Here is an 11,447-nt window from a genome sequence, read left to right on the forward strand (position 1 = left end):
TGGGTTGCCCTTGAGAGACTAAGAGAAAAATTACCAGGTGTACTTGCAACTGCAAAGAAAAGACCAACCCCCCCCCCCTCCCCTTCTCGGAACCAGCCAGGGCGTGCCCGGTTGTGGTCTGACCTAAAGGCGGGAACCAATCAAGTTCTGCTGAGTGGTTTGAAAAAAAAGGCGGGAACCAATCAAGTTCTGCTGAGCGTTCAAATTTAAATGTCAACCAATAACAGCTCTGTAACCTCGAAAAATCCCTAACTTGTTTGTGCCTGTCAATAAAAGAAGCTGTAAGATCATCGCTTGGGGCCTCTTAGCGTCACCGGCAACGAGTGCGCGGAGGACCGGGTTCGAACCTGCAATAAACGACCCTTGCCGCTTGGCTTTGACTCTGGACTCTGGTGGTTTGTTTTCGGGAGTCTCTCGAATCGGGGCATATCACCCCAAGCCTGCAACAGCCTCTGCTTAGACTCAGAAGTGACAGGTAGAGATACACACTCTGAGCGGATGGGAGAGAAAGTTGCCCAGGGCCAGTTAAGAAATCCAGTTCCTGATCCTCCCTTTGAAGTTTTATGGTAGATCCGGGTGTGACTGAGGATCCACTGACCCCGTGATTTAAGTGGGGAATTGTCCCTTGGGAGAAAACGGGATTTTCTAGGGGTTGTGGGGTTTCGGGGAATTGCTTTTTAAACCTTCCCTTTTCTTAAGTGCAAGACAATTTCTCTTCCAATGTCCTGTGTTTCCTTGGGAGACAGTAGAGACCTGAGTGGTCTTTGAGTTATTCTCAGAGTGATGCTTTTGCCTTTCCAAAGATTCAAGTTCTAAAGCAAGAAATGTGCCTTTTAGTTCCCTTTAACCTTCTGCTTTCCTGCAAGTTTTTTTCAAAGAACTGGGTAGCTGTCTCCATTATTATGCTTAGTGGTTGCTCTGTCCAACTGATGGTATTACTGTGGATTTTTGTTATTGTTGTTGTTGTTTTTATCTTGGGCAGGAAATTTCCCACTAAAGCAGAAATTAGAAAATTTCCTGCTTTGTAGGGCTTCTGCATTTAAGGCAGTATACCTTTGAAAAGTTTGCGTAAAACATTCAACAGAGGTTTTGGAGTATTTCCTTTCTTTCTGAGTGCACATTAAAACCTCAGGCTGCTTTACTTCTGGAGGAAAGTCTTCCTTTATCATTCCTATTAACCCTTGAATATCAGCTCCTAGTTGAGCCTTCTCAAGGCCTCTCAGTGGAGGATAGAAAGGGTCCTTTATTCTTGAAGGTGCAAAGGGATGCGGTCGTCAGAAGCTTGTTACCTATTTCAGGGTTTTACAGTGCTTTCAGCCTAGGAGTTCTTCAGATTGCACATCTTTTCTGCTTTTCTTTAGGCCCACCTTTTTGTGTGTGAGGGCCTCAGACCAGCCAACGACTGCTTAGCATGCTTGACCTTGAACCCTCCTATCTGCTGAGATGGGACAGGCCCAGACAGCCTGATCTCTGAGCTGGGGCCTCATCTGGCTGCAGGCGCTCCAGCTGCAGAATGATTTCATTTACGTTGCTATTCAGAAACAAATGGCCCAGCTCAATGGAAAGTCTTTCATTTCTAACAAGCAAGCCAGTATGTGGCATTTTTCTTTTCCTTACTCTGTGGGGTAAAATGAGCCTTGCAGATGTTCCTGTAATACTAGGAGAATAAGATTCACAGATGAGCTGGGAGAGTGGCTTGGCTCCCTACTGGGCTCGCCAGTTGCACTGTGGCCTGTGGTCAAGTAAGAGGAGCAGCTGGGAATCACATTTGGGAACTGACTTCACAGCTGTGGTCAGAAGGCCAGAAAGCCTGTTTGTACAGAGCCGTCCCTCACAAACTGTAGTGAGTACTTTCCTCCAAAAGCAAGGCCTGGAACAAAGGGGCTTAGATAAGAGTGTCACTTGTCTTAGTAAGTCATGGGGGGCCCTCGTGCTGGTGTGGTGATCGAGCAGTAGTAGTCAATGGTGGTACTCACTGAGCAAGCAATATGTGGAAATCACTGAGAGATGAAAAAGGCACGGACCTACCCAAAAGGACTCAAATCGGGAAGCCCAGGAGCAGATAAAAAGAAATTATACAAAAATTGGTCCCTGATGACCCTAGGAATAGCCATCACCTTAAAAAGTAGAAACAGACAGCGGCGCCTAGGTGGCTCCGTCAGTTAAATGTCTGACTTCGGCTCAGGTCGGGATCTCGCTATCTGTGGGTTCAAGCTCCACGTCAGTCTCCGTGCTGACAGCTTGGGAGCCTGGAGCCTGCTTCAGATTCTGTGTCTCCTTCGCTTTCTGCCCCTCCCCACGCACACTGTCTCCCTCTCTCTCAAAAATAAATACACGCTAAAATAATAATAATAATAATAATAATAATAAAAGGAACAGACAGATGCTAGGGATGTATATTTTGTGGCAGACCCATTTTACCACGTGGGTTAAAAGTTCAAAAGCCAAGAGTATACACTTTACGACAGTAATTCCCACATTCAAATGTCAGAGTCCTTTTAAGAGAGTCCAGTTTGCAGGAACTGTAAACCCAGGAAAACCCTTCTTTCCTTGATGAGCTAACAAAAGGTAAGCTGAGTTTGCCTTGGCCTCATCATTTTGGTTTCCAATGTGGGGGCTTGAGTCTTCTCATGTGGACTCAGCCTCAGTGCAAACTTGATGAGTACTTCTTCGCTTCCTTTCCTTTCATTTCAGGGGCTTTTCAAGGTGCAGGTCTTATTGGAACACTTTCCTGTCAATTGCTCAGGCTGCAATCCTCTAGACTGTGGCTACTCTATGGAGAGGACCAAAAACCTCCGCCTTTTGACTGGAAGCTAGTACCCTGGCCACAATGGTAGTAAGACCTAGAAACTTGATGCCCTCTCTTTATTCTTATACAAACTTGTCTTTCTTGGGCACGGGACAGCCATCTGAGTCAGTAGGAAGGCTGCCAATCTTAAGACTCCTGACATTTCCTCCTCATTGGTCTTCACAACCTTGGCCTAGCCACTTCTGGTTGCAAGACCTCTGCCCAGGGCTGGCCCAAACCAGTACCTGATTGTTAAAAGCCAACCAGGGACCATTTCCTAGGAAAATCAGCTATAAGGACTACAGGTGTTGGAATGTTGCTTAGATCATGGTGGATTTCTATCTTTACTATGTTCCATCAATGTCCTCTAACTGCTTAAATTACAAAATTGGGTAATTTCCCCCTTGTAAAACTTCTTTTAAAGTGTTTTTGATGTGTTAAAAATGGTGTTTCTTCATGGCACAACATGGCATTTCAGTCCATTCACCAGACCCCATTTGCCTCAGATGCAGTAGAGAAGTGGGGGGAATACCAGCATCCCTCCTATCAGGCAGGGCGGTGATCATAGCAACTTATTAGAGGGATGTCTCTGGTCACTTTGACACCAGGAACCTCTGACATACCCTGCATGGGATGCTGCCCAGAAGTCAGGAGGGATTTTTTGGGTAATGGACCTTCTCTACTTTTTTAGGAATATGGTCATGGTCTCACAATTCGTGGGTTCGAGCCCCACATCAGGATCTCTGCTGTCAGCATGGAACCCACTTCAGATCCTCTGTCTCCCTCTCTCTCCGCCTGTCCCCTGCTTGTACTCTCTCTGTCTCTCTCAAAAATAAATAATAAAACATTTTTTAAAAATAAATAAAATATTCCCCTATTGAAAATGCAGATGACAGTTGGTTTACTGATAGCAGTAGCTTCATGGATAAGGGAGAAAGAAAAGTTGGATATACTATATTTATTTTAAGACTACTGAGGCAAAAGCTGTTCCAAATTCAGCTCAAAAGGCTGAATAGCACCTACATGCTCTTCAGTTGGCAAAATGCTTAGAAATTAATATTTACACTGACTCCAAATAGGCTTTCCCGGTGCTACATGCCCATGGGGCAATTTGGAAAGAAAGGGAATTATTATCAAGCCATAACTCCCCAATCAAAGATGGGCCCCAAATAATTACTCTTCTTGAGGCTGGACACCCACCTAAGGAGGTAGCTATAATTCACCTCAAGGGACACCAAAAAGATATGACCTTAGAATGCAAGGGAAACAATTTGGCAGACCGTGCAGTCAAGCAAGCAGTGCAAAATAAGTATTAAGTCTCACATCATTCTTAACTCTGATAACTCCATCATTCCAGCCTACTCAGACCAAAAAATTCACACAGCCCAGGAATGGGGATATTCAAAAAAAAAAAAAAAAAAAAAAAAAATGCACAGGACTGGTTTGTTAATGAGAGGGAAAGAAATCTTTATACTCAAAAATACCCAATGGAAGGTAGTACAGGGTTTATACTGGGCAAAAGTGCTTTAGAACATTTAATTAAAAATATATTTGATGGAGTAAATTTAACAATGACAATAAAACATATCTCCGGATCCTGTGTTGTTTGCGCACAAGGAAATCTGGAAGGTGCAGTCTGCCCCAACCACCCCCACTTTGAAAACCCGCCCAAAGAGGAGTCCAGGAGACAACTGGCAGCTTCGTTTCACACAAATGCCTCCTTACAAAGGCTAGAAGTTCCTACTAGTGTTTGTTCATACGTTCACTGGATGGATCAAGGCCTTTCCGTGTAAAATTGAAAGAGCCACAGAAGTAACCAAAGTTTTGCTGGGAGAAACTATTCCTGGATTTGGCCTTCCACCATATCTCCAAAGAGACAACGGTCATCTTTTAATCGCACAAATAACTCAGCCTGGCACCCACAATCCTCTGGAAAGGTAGAAAAAAGCTAATTCTACTTTAAAACAACTCCTTACTGGGACGCCTGGGTGGCTCAGTTAAACATCTGACTCTTGGTTTCAGCTCAGGCCATGATTTCACAGTTCCTGAGATCAAGTCTGAGATGGGATCTACGCTGATAGCACAGAGCCTGCTTGGGATTCTCTCTCTTCCTCTCTCTGCCCGCCCCTCAAAATAAATAAATAAACTAAAAAATAAAATAGAATGAAAGGACACCTTACTAAACTTAGTTTAGAGACTCAGGAAAATAGGGTTACTCTCTTACCAATAGGACTTCTGAGGATACAAACTGCTCCAAAACAACTTATAGGACTAAGCCCTTTTGAGTTATTACATGGAAAACCATTTCTTACAGTGGACCTGTTATTAGATGAAAATTATAATACTTTATTAAACAATTCTCTCAAGGCTGGTTTAGTTCATAAATTATTTAAAGAATATACTGATCACATGCACCCAAAACCTGATTTAACTGTAACTGAAAGTCTACCCCATGTAAACAGAGACATGGTTTACTTAAAAGATTAGATCCATCACTTACAACAATCTGTGCCAAATTCTACTTCTGAAACCAGTTTTGCACTATATCTTGACTAACTACAATATAAGTAATTTAAAAAATAAATAAAACATTGGAAGTCAAATACAGTGGGGGACCTTAAAGTCAAAATGGAAAGGCCCATATTGGGTCATATTATGTACTCCCACTGGAGTAAAATTAGAGGGGCACTCTTCCTGGACTCATATGTCTAGAGTAAAACCTGTACCTCCTTCACAGGAAACCCATGAACAAACTAGCATGCCTTCTTACTCCTGTGAACCTGTAGCTTTCAAATGCCTCTTCAAATGACAATGAAGGTTGTATATTTTCTCTTTGTTTTCTGTTCACCTATTTTATTTTATTTTATTTTTATTTTTAAAGTTTATTTATTTTTGAGAGAGAGATAGAGACAGAGAGAATGAGCAAGGGAGGGGCAGAGAGAGAGAATCCCAAGCAGGCTTTGCACTGCCAATGCAGAGTAGGACCTGGGGCTTGAACTTGTTAGGATGTCCTTGGAACCACAGTAGAGGGCACAGCCATCTTACCAGCGCAACCCAATGAAAAGCCCCTAGTAGCTGCCAGAACGAATCAGAGGTCAACCAATCACCGAGCGACAGCACGACCTGATGCAAAAAAGGCCCACCCGGACCCTAAACCCGGAACAGCTGCAGCTTAAAAACCCCACCCCACCACACCTGGGCGCGACTTCCCTGACTCCTCTTTCTCTCTCTCCTTGAGTCAGGGAACCTCGCCTGAGACCTTAGTTCCCAAATAAAGCCTTTGACTGCTAAAATTTTTTAGTCTCTGACTCCTATCTTTACCCTGCCTTACGCCTGACCCTAACAGAACTCACAAAGCATGAGATCATGACCCCAGCCAAAGTCAGATGCTTAACCGACTGAACCACCCAGGCGCCCCTGTTCACCAATTTTAGCAGACAATTCCTTTCTACAATGGGCACAACATTATGCTGAACTTCAAAATCAAACAGCTTGTTGGTATGTGGAGTTTTGCCCATGTCAAGTACATCCGGGTTACCCCGGTGGGTTTCCCCTTTACAAGGCACTGATTGTCACTCTCTATATACTTATATTTCAGAAATAATATATAACCCTAATGGCACCATGTTTCATGATCTCTCACTAATCAGGATGTTTCTTCTTGGCCCATGATCAATGGGACATGGAATTTCCCAGGACTTAACCAGACATTTTTCATACCCTCGAACTATTAAAATACTAACTAACTTTGCAAGCCCACAAATTGATGCCTGTCAACGAGAGCCTGAATTATAAAGCCCTTCTTATCGCTATACTGAGGATGGTATATATCATATTTGGGATGCATATTTACGGCTCATACCCACTACCAGACAGCTTGGTCAAAAGGCAATTTTAATAAAACCACCTTTCTGCACTGAAAACATCTTAAGAATTCTTCCTTGACCATTTGCTCTTGGACCCAAACTTCGAATTACGTCACCCTCACAAGCGATATTGATGTCAGTGGAAGGCACTCCTTTTCAGAGATCTAGCCTGTTCCTTCTCCTGCCTCGTTCTGTGCTGATTTTTACTCTTGTTAAACTGTAAGGGAGGAAAATAAAACTTCTTCTACCCTCTTAGGTTCTGCCCCTGGGGCTCTGGAAATAAAACTGATAAAATACAGATTAAGAGGAGAGAAGTCATACAAATTGTATTTGATATTAATAGTTTATGTGTACATAAAAGAAATGAAGACCCAAAGAAGTGGTTAGGCCTGAGAGCATATACACCATGCTTACCAAAGACCTGTGAATTGTGGAGATGTGATAGACAAAGGTAAAGGAGTTTGAGTTTCTAGAGGTGGTAATCTGTGGGAAGGTAAATATAGGCGGGAATCTAATGGAAAACAAGGGTTGTTTAGTAAAGTTTGTTATGCAGATTGCTGTGTGTGTCTCTGGACTCATAAGAGTTTAGAGTCACTTCTGGGGATTACTGTGGTTCAGGGTCATTCCCTTACTTGGGGCCTGAGAGAGGGGAGGGGGACACCTCCACAGAGAGAAACTTATGCCCTGCTCTTACGCAAACAAGGGGAGAGTAGGGAGTTTTTCTGTGTCTTGCTAAAGTAAAATCAGAGCCTGACAATAGTTAAAGGGGAAAACAGGTTTTATTCAGGACTATGGCAATGGGGGGAAAGAGAGCCCAGTATAGAACTGGGCTCGTTCCAAACACAGCACGGGCAAGTTGGAATGTGCAGCTGAGGGTCTGGGTAGGGGTCAGGGGATGGAAAATTACTAAGAAGGAACCTCACGGGTAAGAGGGGATTCTGGCTAAGTCAAGCTAAGAGGACTCTTGCTGAGGGCAGGCCCCATGCTCAGATGCCACCGGTGGGGTGATGGAGAATGAGGAGCCCAGTTAGGTATTGAGGGTGATCAGACATTAAAGGTGGGGATTCTAATCAAGCTGATGTAGAAAGATTCCTGCTAAAATTGGGTGATGTGGAGGTTGAACACAGAAGTACAAAAGTTGAGCAGAGGGCTCAGAGGAGACTCTGTCAGTCTACTGTGTCCCAGTTGCCTTCAACTCAAAATAATCCTTATGCCAAAGTGGCATATTTGAAGCTGCATATTCTGATCCCCTTCCCTGCTTTCATGGAGCTCAGCCAGGTACGAGCGCCCCACAGGCAGACATCACAAGAAAGCCGATGCCTGGGCTGTGCAATAGACATTTTAAATAATTTCCTCAGCTCTAGAGGCATTTGATTGCCATCATTGCCAGAACTCTTAATTATAGAGGCAAAACTCCACTCCAGTTTACAGAATTCACAAAAGAATGTGTATAAAGTGACTGATACACAGACTCAATTTTCTTAAAAATGCATATGCACATGCTTATGTAAATATTTGTGATTGTGCATTTGTTGATGATTAATATCTGTCTCCCTGCCGAAGAGTAAACTCCTTGAGTGCAGGGATAACGTCAGCTGGAGCCCGAGAAACAGGAATGACTTTCTAAACAAATGAACACATGAGGAGTTTCCAGCAACCGAATGTATTATGTTTCCATCTCTTTACATGCCTTAGCTATAAATGGCTTTCTCAAAAAATCCTGACCTCTCTTTCAATCTGGATGATACAGTGCTTTGGAAATGTTTTAGATCTCATTATTTATCTCATATGTGACTAACACCCCAGCTGCTGGGCTCAGAAATCCATCATCAGGTTCCTATGGAGACCAGTCTTTCCACTGGCTGCTCGGGACACCAGGCACGCCTGCTTCTGGGATGGGGGAGTCTGGCTGGAGGCTTCCCCATCAGCTTTGCCAGATTTCCCTAGAATTGTACTGCTGTCTCAAACTCTCAAACTCCTCCACCCAACCTTCCTCCCTTCTCTCCCTCCTTCTGGGAGCAGAGAAAAACCTGCCTGACTTTTAGGGTAAAGCACATGGGAGCAGCACACTAGTTGACAAAAACCAGTGGCAGAAAACAGACGCAGCAGCCTGTCAGAGTCCCCTAGCCTCCCCTGGCCCCAGAGGGGCACAGAACACCCACGTGACCAAGCACATGGGTCAACTATAAACTTCAGGCATGAACTTTCTCCCAAGAACTTCGTTATCACCCTGGGGAATAGATGGGGCAAGGCAGCCTCTTGAAATTGAAAATTTTCATACATGAAATGACTGAGTTATTAACAAATTACCCAAATATGTCATGTACTGGCGGTATCGCTTCTAGTTCCAAGGTGAACGGCGGCTCAAGACCCAAATCTGGTTTAGGTTTAGAACAAATTTTAAAAACGAGGTTTCACAGATGAGTTTTGCAACTTTGAAAAATTTTACACGGCAGATACACATGCTTATTGTACAAGTGCTCTCTTCACTAAAAGTTTCCTGATACTTAATGTATTGTGAGCGTCTTTCCGTGCCGATTCGATGCTTCTCACTTTCAGTAGGCACATATATGCTGTTGAATGGCTGCACAGCCGTTTACCCAGCCACCCCCTTTCCCTGCCGGCCGTCAGCCAGGGGTCTTTCTCGGCTCCACGCCAACCTGCACCCCGGGGAACATTGCCCCCTCCATCTTCCAACCAGCAGTGGTGTGTCCGCGGCTTTTCACACTTGGAGTTTCTCTGGCTTCCCCTTCTGCTGTGTCTCTTCCGCCTCCCGCCAAGTTAAAGGTCCTCCCTATCCTAGGTCTAGAGCCTAAATCACATATACAAAATCCTTTTTCCGTCGAATGCAGCGTTTTCTCAGGTTCCCAGGATTATGGCATCGACATTTTGGGGGCGCCTCTGCCTGCCACAGGGCTTTGCACCAAATGCCCGCAGTTAGGTGCCATTTACATGTTAATTGTTTAATTTTATGGCCTTTCAGGTTCACGTCACTCTTATTTCAGTATACAACATTACAGTAAATGCTTGTTTTGTTCTACACGGCTCACATATCTCACATACTCCAAATTTCCTCAACCCTGGGGTCAACTTTGGAGGAAAGAGCAAAGGCCACATCTGTAATCTTACTTCTTCCTGCACACAAAAATGTAGACTTGATCCCTGTGCATAAGAATATAGAGTTGAGAGCCAAGACAAATAACGCACCTGGAAAAAACTTATATCGGTTAGGATTAGCTGCAACTCCACATGATGGGAAAGTTAACCTCTAAAGAGTTAAAGATTGAAGTTTAGGGGCACCTGGGTGGCTCAGTTGGTGAAGTATCCAACTTCGGCTCAGGTCAAAACCTCACGGTTCGTGAGTTCAAGCCCCACATCAGGTTCTGCGCTGACAGCTTGGGCCCTACTTGGATCCTCTGTCTCCCTCTCTCTTTGCCTCTCTCTCTCTCTCTCTTTCTCAAAAATAAATAAACATTAAAAAAATGAAAAATAAAGATTGAAACTTATTTCATTTCATAGAAATGAAGTCCAGAATTGTGTACTCAAGAGCTGGTACATTAGCTCCACAATAGTCATGGACCCTGCTCCTTTTTATTTAACTGACTCATTTTGTCCTAATGGCTTCCACCTCATGACACAAAATACCTGCTTGAGTTCCAGCTATTACATGCACATTCCCATGAGCAGAAAGGAGGAAAAATGAAAGCATCACACATAAGACCCCATATATTCCATCAGCCAAAACTTAGTCACAAGGCTACTTCTAACTATGAGGGAACCTGGGAAATATAATCTCTATTCTAAGTAGCCATTATGCCCTATAAGTGATCCTATTACTAAGGAATAAGAGAAGAACGAATACTGGGGGAAAGTAACAGTCTACCATTGATCTAAACCTAAAATTATCTTCAGTTGTCCTTCTGAGTCCTCCCACCTGCTGGCTGACAAAAGAGATCTCTGGTGAACTGCATATATACCTAGGAAGGTGCAAAGAAACTAGAGCAGGCATTGTTATCTATATGTTCATTATTTAAGTCCCCCAACAAGGAGATAAAGGTACTGGTGAACTGACCACATGTAAAGTTCACCCCCACCTGTTTGTGCCCTCACTCAGGGCTAGCATCTGTCACTACCCATCCTGTCACAAATCTACTTCTGTCTCTCCCAGAGCTGTAGATAATGCAACAGAATGCAAAGTCGGGCAATCTGATTGCAAAGTGATATCGCAAAGATTACAGCAGGTCCAGTGTTTCGCGAGGTCCATGAGATAATAAGGAACTTTTTGTGTCACAGCCAAACCAATGACTGACAATCACCTATGATGAGTCAGACTAAATAGCAGTTAAAAGAGGAAAAATAAAGTCATTTCATAAGGGAGTTATTTGAATATTTAAGGATTAGGAAAAACAGTTGATGAAATTTGTGAAAATCACCTCTTTTGGATTATAACACACCCGAAATAAAAACTCCAATCCTATAATTATTGGTTGATTTGAAGGATAAAGTATGGTCACAATTATATGCTACATTTCATTCAGTAAGAGATAATATAAACTTCCTTATATTTTTCTATTACGTTTTCAAGATAAAATCTTAATTAAATCTTCTTTACACTTTTCACTCTGAAAATTTGGTCCCAGTTTTAAATGGATTAGGCTTTTTTTTCCCGGTTTATTTATTATTTTTGAGAGAGAGAGAGAGAGAGAGAGCGCGTGGGAGGGGCAGAGAGAGAAAGAGAAAGAGAGAGACAGAATCCCAAGGAGGCTCCAAGCTGTCATTATGGAGCCCAACTT

The sequence above is a fragment of the Prionailurus bengalensis genome, chromosome A1, assembly GCF_016509475.1.
Source record: "Prionailurus bengalensis isolate Pbe53 chromosome A1, Fcat_Pben_1.1_paternal_pri, whole genome shotgun sequence".
Lineage (NCBI taxonomy): Eukaryota > Metazoa > Chordata > Mammalia > Carnivora > Felidae > Prionailurus > Prionailurus bengalensis.